Source organism: Crocuta crocuta, unplaced genomic scaffold (genome assembly GCF_008692635.1).
Source record: "Crocuta crocuta isolate KB4526 unplaced genomic scaffold, BGI_CrCroc_1.0 scaffold24, whole genome shotgun sequence".
Taxonomy (NCBI): Eukaryota; Metazoa; Chordata; class Mammalia; order Carnivora; family Hyaenidae; genus Crocuta; species Crocuta crocuta.
Genome location: NW_027530974.1, coordinates 8,222,595 through 8,237,509, shown reverse-complemented (window position 1 = coordinate 8,237,509; position 14,915 = coordinate 8,222,595).

The following is a 14,915-nucleotide window of genomic DNA, read 5'->3' as shown; positions in this document are numbered from 1 at the left end:
AATAAAATATTGAATGAACCACTGATAGCAATCTAAGAAACTCTATAAGTTTAAGCATAACAGCATAAGCCAGTTACAATGACTCTGCATGGTAACGAATTTCCAGGATAGATGATTTTTACTTCAATTTTTCTAAAATTTATAAATACTTGTAGTGAAACACTTTTTGCAATTTAAATGAGGGCTGACTTTTATCAAGCTTTAAAAGTTAAACATCTAGGGGTGCCTGGGTGGCTTAGTCGGTTAAGCACCGGCTTCGGCTCAGGTCATGCTCTAACAGTTCGTGGGTTCGAGCCCTGCATTGGGTTCTGTGCTGAATGGTTGCTCAGATCCTGAAGCCTGTTTCAGATTCTATGTTTCCATTCTCTGATCCTCCTCTGCTTGGACTCTGTTTCACTCTCTCAAAAATAAATAAATGTAAATTTTTTTTTTTATGTTTTAAACATCTGAATATCAGGAGAGAAGAGGTAACATGTTTCACCCCTGCTATGTTCTCAGGCCTCAAATTACATGCTTTGATGTAAATTAGCTCATTCTGTAGAATGCCTTTTAGCCTACTTATTCAGACTGCTTCCTAGTTACTGGAGGTACAGATTAATTCTCTTCCGGGTGTTGATAGTCCTAACCACCCCTATGTATTTTCATCTTTCTCCTGGCACACATGCTTTGTTCTAATCAGATTGGTTTGCTCAGTCCACACATTTACTTCTGTCTTATCCACTCTCTGCCTCTCTATCTTTCCCTTCCTCTCTTCTTCCTGTTCTTTCCTTCTTTAATACATTTTAACCAAACATCTGCTGTGTACCACACACTATTCATTTCTGCTGTGGATACATCATTGGGCAAAACAAAGTTTCTAGTTTTACCTTTTAATTGGAGACACTTGATAATTACGTAGTAAATACCTACTTGCCAGGTTGTTTTAAGTGCTACAATGAAAAATAAAGCAGAGCAAGGGCACAGGAGATGACCGTTCCTGTCCAGCCTCTCTTCCTTCTCTTTACCTTAGTAGGGGTGCTCCCCCCTCCACCTCCTGGAATTTTAACCATATTCCGTGTCCAGCTCAAGCCTCACCACTCCATGCAAGCTTGCCCAGCATTTGGGTTCCAGATGCATGGCTTTTTATTTTTCCAAACTCTGCTTTTGCACTTATTGTTAGAATGAGTTGAGTATTTAGATCACGATTATGCTCCAGTTGTTATAAGGCATGGACAGTCCACTCAGCCTGATTGCAAAGGCTTTGAGAGCAGAGGTTGCTACTATTGTATTTCTCAGCACCTTGCTCAGGACCATGCCCATATCTAGTGCTCAACCAACTCTCATAAAATGATGCATTAATGCATTTTATAGAAACATGAAGATAGGTCTTGTGGAAAGTATAAATACAATTATAAGCTTTAATTAAGCCCTGATTTCTTAGAAGCTGTGCAGAATAGAGAGTGAACATATTATTTTTTCCCACTCGACAGCTAAAATGTCTCAGTGATATAAATTTTTACAAAACATGAAGCAGAGTTTTTAACATTTTTTAAATGTTTTAAATTATTTTTGAGAGAGGGAGATAGCATGAATGGGGGAGGGACAGATAGAGAGAGGGACAGACAATCTGAAGTGGGGTCTGTGCTGACAGCAGAGAGCCCAATGCGGGGATTGAACTCACAAACAGTGAGATCATGATCTGAGCCGAAGTCAGACACTTAACCGATGAGCCACCCAGGCGTCGTGAAGCAGGGTTTCTTAACTCTTCTGGGATCATGGGTTTCTTTGGCAATCTGATGAAACCTGTGAATCTATCCTCAGAATGACATTTTTAAACGTACAAAATAAAATACTTAAGATTACAAATGAAATTGCTTATATTAAAATAAAGTTCTCAAAATGTAATGATTTTGATGTAGTGGGGCACCTGAGTGGCTCAGTCGGTTGAGCGTCCGACTTTGGCTCAGGTCATGATCTCACAGTTCCTGAGTCTGAGCGCCACATTGGACTCTGTGCTGACAGCTCAGAGACTGGAATCTGCTTCAGATTCTGTGTCTCCTCACTCTCTGCCCCTCCTTACCCCCCCTCACTTTCTCTCTCTCTCTCAAAAATAAGTAAACATTAAAAAATTTAAAAGGATATTTGATATGATAATACACCTACTTTATCAATTTATTACATACCAAGATCAAGGGGTGGCTCCAATAACCATCACGATGTCCAAGGGGTGATGAAGAGAAATCCTATTCTAGAGTCTCTGTACCGATGTGTATGAGTATATCTGCAATCTCTAGTGGTAATAAAATCATAAGTACTGCTAATACTACTAGAGTTTTTGACCATATTAAAAATGAAAGGAAACACCAAAATATTTGTCACATATTGGTGAAAATAAAGAAGTAATCATTCCCATCCAGGTTTACAGACTCCTTAAATCCCCTTTAGGGAATCTGAGGTTGTGCATGCATGTGACTGTATATCTCAGGTAAAGAATCAGGAATCTATAGTCCTTCGTGATGGAGTATGCTTAGACTTCACATTCAAAAACAGCTCAGTTCTTAGGAATATTTAGTCCACTTTAATCCATAGCATAAGAAGCACAAACATGAATGACTTAGAACATTTTGATGTACTGAAGAAAAACAAAATTAATCATAGAAATGTATGCTGAGATTAAGCACAGCAGGTAGACACAGATCCTGTGCGGATTTCAAATGATACCACACATCAGTGCACTGGCTCACGTTGTCTTTCTATTTCTGCTGCAAAAAGGTCTTACTGGAAACAATTAAATATGCTAATGAGAACTGAGAAGTACAGCTGAGAATTTACAATATATTTGGCCTTTTGCTGTTTTATAATATCTCTCTAAACTTTGGTTTCTTAGCAGCAGGATCTACCCTGGGTTTAGATGCTGGGGTTTTCAGTGGATAAGGGGATTGCATTTACTTAGTGTGAACCAGAATCTTACTCAGAAGGGGAGAGGTAATCTGTTCTGGAGATTTCTCTAGTTGTGCTTCAAATTATTATGACTAAATGCACACTTTACTGTTTATACATAATGTGAGGATCAGGGCTCAATATGGAAACCTGGAAGACACAAGAACGGTGAAGTAAAGGAGCTAATAAGGGGATTAACAGCAGTAAATTTGCATCATCCATAGTGATTGGCCAGACTCCGTACCTCACAAACTTTGGAGATGGGGCTGTGTAAATGGAAAGTCTTGAGACTTTATTTTCATTCAGTAGGTAATTCTACTTGCCTAAGGTGGTTGTATTTAGATATATTTTAGGTGAGGAAAAACAGCTTCTCCTACGTGTCCTGAATGAAGTTGGTAACTTCACAACAAATCCATCTGTTCAAGCCAGATTGCTTAACAAAGGTAAGGAATATGCAAAAAGTCAGAAAAAGGGATCATTCAAGAGGTGACTGGGTGGCTCAGTCAGTTAAGCCTCCACCTCTTGGTTTTTTCAGCTCAAGTCATGATTTCACAGTTCACGAGTTTGAGCCCCACATTGGGCTCTGCAGCTGGTGGTCCAGAGCTTGCTTGGGATTCTCTCTCTCCCTCTTTCACTCTGTCCCTCTCCTACTCATGCTGTGTCTCTCTCAAAATAAATAAATAAAAACTTTACAAAAAACAAAAACAATGAGATATAAACTTTAGAAAAAGGGATCATTCTTGATGACCCCACAGTAGCTGGGCTAATTGTGTAGTTATGTAATTCCGCAGTAGGTAGAGGACAGTGTGCCTCCGAGGGCATTTGAGAAACCTTACCTTCATATGAACATACAGACAAAAGTCAAGAAATTGGAATCAGTAGAAAGCATGTCAGTTTCACAACAATCAAGGTAAGGCATGTGTTTAGATAGAGAAAAGATACATTTCTTTCTTCCTACTAGTTTATTTTATTTTTTTAAATGCTCATTTATTTTTGAGAGAGAGAGTGAATGCATGTGAAGGAGTGGTGGAGGGGTAGACAGGGAGAGAGAGAGTCCCAAGCAGGCTCTGCACTATCAGCACAGAGCCTGATGCAGGGCTCAAATTCATGGACCATGAGATCATGACCTGAGCCATGATATCATGACCTAAACCTAATCAATAGTCCGACTCTTAACTGAATAGCTACTCAGGTGTCCCTCTTGCTACTAGTTTATTAAATTCACTGGATCATGAGACTGCTAAGGTGTTGCTCTGGAAAATGAGTTGAATTGTGAAAATTCATAAAATTTATTATCACGTGGAGAAAGGAGACTAACAAGTAGAATCAACATGGTCTAGGTATATACAAAAGATCTAGAAGAGGTCTAGAAAAATATCCAAATTGTGTTTCAACTATTGTGATGGTAAGACAATGAGAAAAATTAAGTTTGTTGAGTGCACTGTTAATATAAAATTATGTCAGATGCCTGTTTCCTCTTAAAATTTACATGTGTGGTGACATTTTGCCCCTAAATTAAAAGAAAGAGGAGAGAGAGAGAGACAGAGAGAGAGACAGAGACAGAGTCTATTGTATGAAGCCAGGGGAATGAGTTCTTATTACGAATTCGGTATCTGAAATTAGATGCAATTGGTTTCAGTATACATGCTATCTAGTATGTGATATTTTATATTGACCAACTCACTTTTTATCTCTCTGAGGCTTAGTTTTCTTATATTGAAAGCTTTTGTGAAAACAGTTGTTGTAAAGGTTAAATGTACTCAGTACATGTAAAACTCAGTGCCTATCACTAGTAAATCCTCCAAAAGACATAGTTCTTATTGAGTGATTGTCCAAATTGTGTACTTCAGAAAGCATATGGTCTTGGTGCCCAAAATTCTGATATAAAAGCCTCTGGTGCATGTGTTTACAAAGTATTTTCTGCATTCAGTTTATTGAGGGAGACTTGTGGGCTTTATTAGAAAATATACATACAGTTACCAGAAGTTTCTCAAATTTTTATTTACACAACAGAAAGAAACCAAATATTCTCAGACTTTGTCAGCCTATAGATGTGAAAGATATCATTGACATTGTTTAGCTAGTATGGCTAGTGGTAGGCATCCATTTCTTGATGAAGATATTCAGCATCCTTGGAAAGTCTCAGTAATTATGTCTGGAAGTCCTCTAAGGACTGTCTCACCTATGGTCAGAATCAAGTGCACACTTTGTGGATGCTTTTCCTCTTTCTTAGTAGGTACTGGGCATGCTCTCTGTTATCTAAATACATTCTGCTTCTCAATGTTCCCTGGACATTTGTCCGGACCATGTAACCTATTCAGGCAGATTCTCTAGGCTTTTCCAAAGTGCAAAGCTGAATTAAAAGAGGGAGACAGGCCCGATCTCAATAAAGGTCAGAACTCCTTACTGGGTCCTGATGAGAGAGCAGATGTCTCATTGCTCTGACATGCTCAACACCTTAGCTCTCCCTTCCATTTAGTCTTTCCACTCCTTGCCAAACAAAGAAAGAAGAAAACTAAAGAGAATTCAAACATCTCTTCACCAGCTCCTTTCACTCATAGGGTTTTGGGTGATACAACCCATTTCCAGATGAGACTAAGTACTTCCATTGGCTTTCTTTCTAAAGTGACCCCATAGAATATTCTAGGTTCTCTGTTGGAGTTCTCCAGAACTCCATGGCCAAGTTCCAAGCTGGTGGGTGCAGTCCAGCTGCAAGGTGACAGGGCATATTTGTTTAGGATTTTCTTCTCCCTAGTCTGGCTGTGCAGAGTGGGCGGTACTTGCCTTTTCGTGGGAACCAAATGTCTCATTTTCTAGTCCTAGAAAAAAATCATTGTCATTTCATTCAGGAGAATGAGTTAATGTTAAGTCTGTGATTAAAAATAAGGTTCAAGTAAACAGGTTTCTTGGGGGAGAATCCCAAGGCTATGCAAAGGAATTACAGTTAATTCTAAAGATGACGTACTTTAAAACTATTATGAGACAGTAATTTTAGCAGTTCTGCAGATGATTAAAAAGCCATTTTCTAAAATATTCTCACTGGAGTTTTTTTTTTTTTTTAAAGAAAAACATTTAATTGCTCCAATCAAGCATAACTACGTTCTGCTTATGGTGTAATTTGTATACTCTGATCACACGGTGCGTGGCTATTTGTCATAATTTTATAAGTAGATATTCCCCACCGTAGCGATTGGCTATCATTAATTGTGAATAATTCCCTGCTCATTAAGGTACTTCAAGGAGATCGGAAAATGAAGCCCAGCAAACAAAAAGGGAGATGGGAAGCTTAGCTTTAGTCCTGTCCACAAAATGTGCATTAAGCTTCCTAAGACTTCGTAAACCACATCTGTTTAGAAGACATTCAAAAATGATACAAACAAGTGACAAAACCCAGCTTATTGAGGCTTCTCAGTGCAAAACTGAGAGTATCTGATGCTTTCTCTGCTTCAGGTAGCAATTGTGTTATGCAACCGGAACAAGCTTTACTTCGAAACATCTAAACCTGCTGCAACCCTTCTCTTCACGTGTCGGCTAAACCATACTGACAGGAAACAGGAAACGACCTAAGGATTGTCCCAAAGGGGCCCTTTCAGACTATAATAATACCATGACCTCTTTAGCGAACGTCGAATCCTCACAATATACAACCTCTTGGAAGATGTAATACCTGGAAGTAACATCTAAGTAGCTTGATGTGTGCCTCAATAGGAATAAGTTGTGTAAGGCTAGTAAGAATGAAAACAATCCAGGTTTATTTGGAATAGAGCAGATTCAGGACAATGAGAGCCAAGTACTGTGCTAATCATAAACATCTGCAGTCAGCTGGCTGTAATACTTTATCTATTGTCTTGGTATAATAAAAACAGCTTACATATTTAAACTCTACATGGAACTGCCTACTCCCCTATCCATCGTCCCCATTCCTTTCAGGTGAGGTCTTTGTCTGTCCTTCCGACTCCCACCTCCATTCTCCGTGCTTCTGGTGTGGAATGAACGCTGGTTCTGCAAAGTCTCCCATCCGTTGTTCAAGTGGCTCTAGAATTCCCACCGCTTTTTCCATAAGACCTGAACCAAATCAATCCAGAACAGCTCCCTGAACGTTCTTTAGCCTTCCTGATGAAGTGGCAGAGAGAATGACACCAGTTCTGTGACTGGTAACCTGCCACTGACATGGCCGCCCTTTCATACCTCACACCAGAAATGTTCTACTTCTATATGCACTTGGAAAGCATTTATACAATTTATGTATCTGATAAATATTTATATAATGTATGAATTTGTTGACGTTTTCCATATTTACATATTTGTTGAAACTTTCTTTTCTTTTTCAAATCAAATCTAAAACTACAGATGAATCCTTATTATCTGTAAGTCACTGCTATCCAAATCAATGTTATATATTACTAGGTTTACATATCATAGTGTCTTGAGCAAATAGGCATATATCATAGTTACTGCTATTATCACCAACACCATCATTATCATGTCCTGGTGCCCTACACTTGGATCAGACAATGAATGTCATTGAAGACCTCATAAATTTTTCCCATTTGTCATACATACCTTAAGAAAAGCAGGTGATCATAACTTCTTCCATGTGTACATTTTCCTTTGCATGTATGTGCCTGTACCCGCACGTGTGTGTTTTTTTCTATCCAACACAATAACATGTGTTAGTAGTGTTCCCCAAATCAGTTTCCAAGTGACCCAATAGTATAGGCATTACTTTTTTGACTGTCTCCCTTCATTTACCCTCTGTATTGTTCTTGCCCGTATATTTACCTGATTTGAACCTCTTGTTTTGGCTTCTGTTATTGTTCTATACTGGCCCTTGGGAATGGACAAATGGGTAGGGTTCCTCTATGGATTTAAGTCTCATTTGTCCTTGAACGTAGTTGACTCTTGTGCTCTTGTTCAATTTCTCTCTGGCTGTCTCTTGTCATTCCATAGTCTCATTATTCCTAGCTCTCAGGGTTCCACATTGGCTAGACCTGAATTGGGATTCTTAGGAAGTGGAGAGGCAGTGGTTAAACAGCCATTAGCTACTTGATGAATAGACAATGATGAATAAACCACAATCATTATTCTGGGGGATTCATGGTCTGGTTGAAAATATATATTTGTGAATATTATTAAATAACGTGATAATGGTCTAACAAAACATACAAATGGCTGCTCAGGAAAGGACAGTAACGTCTCAGTAAAGGATAGTTTGAAAATATTTAGTTAAGCAAAAGGGAAAATGTTGTTTGGACAGAGGACTTAACTCAGTTACCCGAGTATTTAAAAGGAAACTGAAAATTTCTATTATGATTATCAGATTGTGTGGCTTTTTCTTCATCAATTTATCTACAAAACATAACTTTATTCATATGTGACCTGGAGAGTATCTGTGTTTTGACACAAAGGATCAATATTTAAAAAGCCATTTATTTTTTTAAGTTCATTTATTTTTGAGAGAGAGACAGAGACAGAGACAGAGAGACAGAGAGAGAGAAGACCAAAGATCCCAATAGGGCTTTGAGCTGACAGCAGAGAGTCTGATGGAGGGCTTGAACTCACGATCCATGAGAGCACAACCCTGGCCAAAATCAAGTCAGATGCTTAATCAACAGAGCCACCAAGGTGCCCCTGAAAAGTCATTTAATGGATGAGAACTGGCGACAATTTTATGAAAGTTGGATAGAGAGGTAAACACATTGCGATGTGAGGATTCAGTGGTGTTTTTTTTTTAATCTTATTGGTTGGAGTTTTTCCTTACAAGCATCCATGTTTTCTTCAAAGATAATCTGGATTTTGCAAGAGTATATGCCATCATGTATGGTACCTGATTATACAAAAACTTTACAAAATTTACCACTGTTTAAAAAGAAATTCTGCCAAACTTCTGGATTCCTCCAGCTAAAACCACTTTTTTAAAAAAGACAGCCCTATACGAATGTGGAGGAGAGAGTCTTGGTACCAGAAGTCACAGGGCAGGGTAGCATTAGAGAGAGAAAATTGTGTCCTCTGTCTAATTATATAAGCTGACAGACTTTAGCAGAAACAAAAGAAAGGGTGAAATTCACTGGTTTGTAAAGAGTTTGCACATGTGAACTGATGGGACTGTTTGTAAGTTGAAAGACATTATGAAAATTATTAAAAAAACATCATAAACAGGCCCTTGCTTAACTACATGAGAATTATAAATGAGTCCTTGCTTAACTGTCTAGTTTGGCTAAAGTCTCAGTTTTGGAAGACATGGATATATTGTGCTGTATCCACAAGTCACAGAGACAATGGATTCACTTGGCTCCACCAAGTTCAGATAATTCTTCTAAGTATTAGAAGAAGCTCTTTATCTCTGGATCAAGCTCTTTATCTCAGGCTATATAAATACTATCAAGAGTCAGGTGAACCAATGCCACCTAATTCATGTACAGAATATCATATAACTAAGGCAGGTATATAAAATATTTCAATTTTGATGTACGCATGCTATGCAGTGAGAACTCCTCCTTAGGTATAGATATAATATAGAGCCCTTACATAGGAGTGATGATCAATGGTTGAGGTCTCACAGAAGTTCAAGTTCCATTCAATTCATCATACATGTTACTACCAGAATCTTCCATTCTTTAGTCTCATAAAACTTCTCTTTTGGTGTCCATTTGGGAAAATATTCTCAAATTCACAATTATAGGCTCAGCCATCTGAGAATACATCAGTACAGATGTTTTTAGTAAATGCTAAGTCCATCAACTGAAATATATTTTTCTGATTAACTTTTGTTATTCTTCCACCATGAATGTTTGGTTTTTTGTGAATTGCTCACATTTGTTGTGTAATTAATCTTGGAAGCAATCTGCTTTCGTAGCTTCACCTCTCTAGAAGCAAAAGGAGCAAAGCCTAGGGGTTTTATATGAGTGATGAAAAAATTTCAGACTGAAGAAACGATAGAACTTATCTCTAGGGTATCTTTTTTAAATGTCTTACTCTGAAAACAAAACAGGATTTTTAAAGGCTGGATCTGAAGATTTGTAGCTAAGAATTTAGGGAAGTGATAAAACTAAACTCTATTCAGTTGCATATAATTGCCAAAGGATAAAAGTATTTTATGAATACACAACATCGCACATATACAGATCTACCTGTAATGAGTGAGTGAGCTGAATTAAAGTACAGAGCGCTGAAACTAGGAGAGGTGTGGTCTTCTTCCTCCTATCAAGGTCAAGGTCACTTTCCTTCAGTTGGCCAGATATTTCATTATCTTCAACCCTTGCTGTGTACTAGAGCTTATCTTTCAGAATCATAGGAAGATTCAAATACTTCCCACTCTAAAACAAAGCCAAAGCAATACACATGCTACTATTCCCTTGACCTTGCATTCCCTCCTACCTATGTCATTCTCTGTCCTTCATCTCACCTAAACTTCTCTAACATGAACAGAGGAGAAACTCTTCCTAGGAAAACAACAGTCTACATCTGAGATCCGAAATTTCTTGCTTCCCATTGGATAGTCAACACAATGTGACTCTGGCCACCACTCCATGAACACCAATTTCCTTAAGGTGACCATTTAATTCTCAAATTAAACAGGCACTTTCAACTCCTCTCTTGCTAGATTGTGGATTTCATTTACTGCTCTTGATTAGTTCTTCTTGGAATTGTTTCCATCATTTTCTGATATCAATATATGTACATTTTTTATTCTTCTACTTCTCTTACCACTCCTTCCCTATTTTCTTTGTGTCTCTTCTTTGCTCACAGTTAAATTAAGGGAAGATAGAATTTAATTTTTCTTCTCTCCTCCTCTTTCTTCCTTATCCTCTTTCTCTTCCTTCTTCTCCTCCTCCTCCTTTCCTAAGTCCACTTCTTTTTTTTTTTTTTAAGGTTTTGTTCCTCCTGGGCAAACTCATGGCTTTAGCTATTATTGATATGTAGATAAAACTTGATTTATACCTTCAAGAAGAACCATTCTCCTAAGATATAAACCTTTGTAATCAGGTGCCTGCCTGATGTAACCACTTAAAGGACTCTAAGGCATTTTAAAGTAAATAAGTCCAAAGTAGAATAAATCAACTCCCTTCCTCAGAACATGTTCCTAATCTTGTGCTCCCATATCAGTTGGTCCTGTTTTTTAAACATTTATTCATTTCTTTGAGAGACAGAGACAGAGCATGAGTGGGGAAGGGGCAGAGAGAGACGGAGACACAGCATCTGAAGCTCCAGGTTCTGGGCTGTCAGCACAGAACCCGATGTGGGGCTTGAACCCACGAACCATGCATGAGATCATGACCTGAGCTGAAGTCAGATGTTCAACCAACTAAGCCACCCAGGCACCCCTCAGCTGATAGTTTTAATAGGGCCACTCAAGTAAAAAATTTGGAGTCATTATTTACTCCTACATTCTTAATGTCTAATATTATCAATCAATATTAGTAATCAATTATTTTACTTTAAAAATAATTCATAATTTTTTCACTTTCTCTCTGTGCCTGTTACCACTATCTTAGGCTTTTAATATCTTTCTGAGGGATATTAGAATAGCCTCTTAATTAGTCTCTTTGCATTTATTCTTGGTCCATTTAAGTCTGTATTTCACAATCTTTACTCAATGACAATGCTTGAGCTAAAGTCAAATCTGTCTGACTCATGTCAATAGCTTCCCAGTGTGTAGGGTATAGAATTCAAATGTCTTAGAATAGTGTAAAAGGCTGTTCTCTATCTGACTGGAGCTACCATTTGTCTCATCATATGTCATGCCTCACTTCAAACTTAAGTTTTAGCTTTATGGGGTGCCTGGCTGGCTCAGTTGGCTAGGCGTCCGACTTCGGCTCAAGTCATGACCTCACAGTTGGTGAGTTTGAGTCCCATGTTAGGCTCTGAGCTGTCAGCACAGAGCCTGGATCCTGTTTTAGATTCTGTGTCTCCCTCTCTCTCTGCCCTTCGCCCACTCATGCTCTGTCTCTTTCTCTCAAAAATAAACATCAAAAAAATAAACAAAAACATGTTTTAGTTTTACTAACCTGTTTTTAGAAACCTACAACCTCTACAGCTTCTCATTTGTATGCTCTTCTTCCCACCTAGAACATCTTTCTCACTCATTCACTATTTTTCATTCAGTTAGTTCTTATTCATGTTCACAAGAGCCAGCTCTGGGGATAGTTCCTTTATGGTCCTCTGGGCTCCAGTAGGTTTATCACAATGGGCTTATTGAGGCAGCTCTTGCAGGTTCTTTCTACATTCTAAATGCACTATACGTATGAGCAACATAAGAATAGGGCCATTTTCAATGACGTTTATCTTGGCAGTTGAAGAAAGTGAGGCTTCCTCAGAAAAGCTATGCAATATCTTTAGACTAAAACTAGAGTTGACAGTTTTTTTTTTTTAAATAAAAACAATGTTGTGGTTGTTATAAGTGGGGTGTTTTTTTTTTTTTTTTTTGGTAAAACATCCAAGATTTGATTCAAAAGATCAACATTTTTGATGGGATAAAAGCTAGAATGTCTTAAAACTGCAAACTCTTGTTAGAGCAATTTAGGCCACAAAAATGCATTTGCTTCCTCTGCGTGATCTAGAAAAAGTTCTGCATGAAATTATAGTATCCTAAAGGTGGATAAAATCTTAAAGATTGTCAGGCTCCACCAGATAGCAGTGAATCTCTTCAATAAAATTCCCCCCTTCACTGTTTATCAACATGTATTTCAACACTTCCCATGTTGAAGAACTTACCAGTCACAAGTTGGAGCACTTTCAATGCACGATGGGATTTCCTTGAACAAGTCAAAATCTGTGTTCCTAAAATGCCTGCCATTATCCCCATGGCTTTTCTTACAATCAGCCAACCTGCTCATTTTCTACTTGACATTCCCTTCTCAAGGAGTTACCTTCTAGATGCCATAGACCATTTCTACTCCAAGCTTTCTTTTAGGCTTTTTTTGGAGTGATTCTATTTGGGTTCCTTTCACTGAACTGATCATCTTCCAGGATATGTTTCTACTAGTGTGTGTGTCTTAGAGTTAGGGCTGATTCTGTACATGAATCGGAAAAGCAGGTCATCCCTTCCCCCATTCTAATAATTTTGTTTAAGTTTATTTGTTTTGAGAGAGACAGAGACAGCACAAGTTGGGGAGGAGCGGAAAGAGAGAGACAGAGAGAGAATACCAAGCAGGCACTGCACTGACAGATGCAGGGGCTTGAATTCATGAAACCGTGAGATCATGACATGAGCTTAAACCAAGAGTCAGACACTTAATGGACTGAGCCACCTACGTTCTCCTCCCCTATTGTACATGTTTCACTTCTATCAATGTCTCAAAGGTCCACATTAGGTCTACATTAGTAGACATATCATATTATTGATATCCTAAATAAAATAATTAGTATGAAATCAGTCTTTTTTTTTCTCTATGAGTAGTCACACAGGCCACGGATTATCATTCATGATGGTTTTGCTGTGTTGCTCATGAGGTAGAGCAAGTTTGTGTTACAGAGAGTACCAATCAATCCCCATACTGCTTCTTTTCCAACACCTGACTATTTGACCCCATTCTCGTTCTATCCCATTTCTCCTCCACTGGCTCATTCCTGTGGCATTCTTCTTATTTCTACATCACCCTAGTTTTCTTTCTTCTTCACCTACTAATCAAACTCCTCTCTCTGTCTACATGCACTACCTTTCTACCTCTGATCTCCATCCTACCATTTAGTCATCTATGTCATTAGTAAATATACTATAAATTCTAGCAATGTGTGAGGATACTACTAGCCCATTCTTGCAATAGATTGGATGGATACCTTTATTTTGGCAAAATAGAGTGAAGTTATTCAGCCTACCAAAGAGGCATACTTGTTTGGGCAAATAGTGAGTCAAGTTGAGGCAACAATGCCAGTGATTAGAAAGAAATATGGAATGCCAAGGGAAGTGAGTGAAGGAATATGATGTGAGTTACAATGTAAGAAAAGAGTAATGAGCTTGTAGAAGATGTCACTCTCCTTCATACAAGGTTCTTAACAAGCAAACAAAAGGTCATATGAACAGGATAAAGGCGAGAGAGGTTATAAGCACAAACTAAAGGTTAAGTATAATTCAGTACATCCATAATTTGGAATACTTTGCAATGATAATCAACTTTCTAATATGATTTGCTATTTCTAAGAGTACATTCCCAGTGTAATATGAAGGGGAAAAATAAATCTAATTATATAACTTGTGGCAAATATAACATACAAGATTTTATATTGTTTTCAAAATAAAAAGAGAAAACAAGAGAAATTAACCAGAATATCAGAATCATAGATAATTATTTCCTCTCTCTCTATTTCTACATTTTTCATATTTTCTACAGTGTAATATAAAATGCCTTACTTTTACGAGAACAGAAAATAAATACTATTAAATATGAAATGGTTCCAGCAACAAATTCAATTAACAGCTAAAAAACGAAGCGAATTATATGTTTCATAGTTTAGGTATCACAAGGGTCATAACATGTAAAAATTGCATTCATAATTTAATCATGGTTTATGTTCTAGTATATAAAATATTATGGAACGTCAAACAAATAAATATAAGATGATATGCGAATTTAGCATCTATCTTTATGAAAGAAGTGCCATCCCTCTGCCATCTCCCTCTTATAACACAGCCCAATCATTCCAGCATACTTTTAAATAGCATTTCTTGTGTTTGAAAAGTTATTGAGTAATCAAACTGTGACCTTTAGTGCTCCACCAAGAAATGCAATTCAGCTTCGTATTGCATCCAAACTAATCAATATCCTATTATGATCACAGACGAGATTTTTACAACTGAGACACAGCAGCGTGGGTATCAGACACACCTTTGTTTTCTCTAATGCCAGGAATTTGGTGGCTTTGCATAGGAAAGCATTTTGAGTAAGAACATCGTTTCATTTCTCTTTTTAAATGGGACCATGAAGTTTTAGCTTCTAATTTTATCTGGATAGTAAGAGAATAAGGGTGTATAAGAGAATAACGACATCATTACCTCA